The sequence below is a fragment of the Schistocerca gregaria genome, unplaced genomic scaffold (genome assembly GCF_023897955.1).
Source record: "Schistocerca gregaria isolate iqSchGreg1 unplaced genomic scaffold, iqSchGreg1.2 ptg000864l, whole genome shotgun sequence".
Classification (NCBI taxonomy): domain Eukaryota; kingdom Metazoa; phylum Arthropoda; class Insecta; order Orthoptera; family Acrididae; genus Schistocerca; species Schistocerca gregaria.
Window position 1 is genome coordinate 102,501 of NW_026062226.1, and position 2,500 is coordinate 105,000.

Genomic DNA, 2,500 nt, shown 5'->3' on the forward strand with positions numbered 1-2,500 from the left:
CCTTAACCTAACTCAATTTGTCCCTTAACCTAACCCACGTTGTCCCTTAACCTAACCCACGTTGTCCCTTAACCTAACCCACGTTGTCCCTTAACCTAACCCACGTTGTCCCTTAACCTAACCCACGTTGTCCCTTAACCTAACCCACGTTGTCCCTTAACCTAACCCACGTTGTCCCTTAACGTAACCCACGTTGTCCCTTAACGTAACCCACGTTGTCCCTTAACGTAACCCACGTTGTCCCTTAACGTAACCCACGTTGTCCCTTAACGTAACCCACGTTGTCCCTTAACGTAACCCACGTTGTCCCTTAACCTAACCCACGTTGTCCCTTAACCTAACCCACGTTGTCCCTTAACCTAACCCACGTTGTCCCTTAACCTAACCCACGTTGTCCCTTAACCTAACCCACGTTGTCCCTTAACCTAACCCACGTTGTCCCTTAACCTAACCCACGTTGTCCCTTAACCTAACCCACGTTGTCCCTTAACCTAACCCACGTTGTCCCTTAACCTAACCCACGTTGTCCCTTAACCTAACCCACGTTGTCCCTTAACCTAACCCACGTTGTCCCTTAACCTAACCCACGTTGTCCCTTAACCTAACCCACGTTGTCCCTTAACCTAACCCACGTTGTCCCTTAACCTAACCCACGTTGTCCCTTAACCTAACCCACGTTGTCCCTTAACCTAACCCACGTTGTCCCTTAACGTAACCCACGTTGTCCCTTAACGTAACCCACGTTGTCCCTTAACGTAACCCACGTTGTCCCTTAACGTAACCCACGTTGTCCCTTAACGTAACCCACGTTGTCCCTTAACCTAACCCACGTTGTCCCTTAACCTAACCCACGTTGTCCCTTAACCTAACCCACGTTGTCCCTTAACCTAACCCACGTTGTCCCTTAACCTAACCCACGTTGTCCCTTAACCTAACCCACGTTGTCCCTTAACCTAACCCACGTTGTCCCTTAACCTAACCCACGTTGTCCCTTAACCTAACCCACGTTGTCCCTTAACCTAACCCACGTTGTCCCTTAACCTAACCCACGTTGTCCCTTAACCTAACCCACGTTGTCCCTTAACCTAACCCACGTTGTCCCTTAACCTAACCCACGTTGTCCCTTAACCTAACCCACGTTGTCCCTTAACCTAACCCACGTTGTCCCTTAACCTAACCCACGTTGTCCCTTAACCTAACCCACGTTGTCCCTTAACCTAACCCACGTTGTCCCTTAACCTAACCCACGTTGTCCCTTAACCTAACCCACGTTGTCCCTTAACCTAACCCACGTTGTCCCTTAACCTAACCCACGTTGTCCCTTTGCCTAACATAGTTCACTGCTCGGAATCTCTGGTGTCGTTGTTATCCTCATGTAGATGTCTTGCGAGTGTTGCTTACTTTCCACATATTCCCGCTATCCACTGTCAATTGTACTGCAATAGGACTATATCGCCCCCCCCCCCCCCTCTGCCCCTCTCTTTGTGTCTCCGTCCTCTCAAGCTGGTCGGTCTGGCGTTTGAGTGTTAAATGAGCCTCGCAGCTGTTCAGTTGCGTTCAGATGTCGACGCCCTCAGTGTACGTCGTGGTATGGTCTGTGTCCATTGTCCGCTGATGTCGTACGCGTAACCCACACGCTGTACCGATCATCGGTAGTTACGTACAGAGTGAAGTAGTGTGATACGTGTGACCGTACGCTGGCTGTGCCCAACGGTGTCGAATCTCAATTTCCATATGTTGTGCTCGATGCTACTTGTCTCGTCTCCCAATAACAGCTAGGTTGCACTGTGGTACGCCGTAGAGGCGTGTGGGAGGAACGTACGAACGCATTGTATGTCACCCTGGGTCGCTGGGGGTGGTGGTGCGGTGAGTCAGGTCAGGTCAGCGTGAGCCGTGTGATGTAGTGACGCGTGTATTCCGACTTTGTCGTATTGCCTCACACAAAGTGCTACCCTGGTGGACCGCGTTCCATATCTGGGACATGCCGCAGATGCCGGTTGACAGTGGATCGCGGAAGGGACATCGCATACGTGCGCGGGCCACCTTCCACGTGTTCTCTTCTGCACATGTCGCAGTGTGTATGTGGTCTGATGTAGCGTGTCGTGACACATGACATCCTGGCATGCAAGAATTGTTGAATTCGCAAATGTAGGTGGACATCTACGTTTACTGCCCAAGATACGCAAATGAACTGGAAATCCGTTGTTGAGCGGTTGTTCACGCTGGAGGTGAATCTGTGATGGCGACGATCGGTACAGCTATTAACCGGTTGTTTCAGCGGTACCCGCCACATCCACACACGTGACTAGGCCCATGTGGGTATGAAGCGATACGCGGCGGTGGCTTGGTGGGACTGTTCCCGGCCGGTGAAGGGGGGCCGCCCGGCGTGTTGGCCGCGCGCTGCGTGGGCGCACGCGCAACAGGCGGCTGGTGGGGGGCGCCGAGTGGCAGGAGCGCCAGCCGACGGGCTCGGCAGGCGGCGCAGCTACGCTGCGGCGCA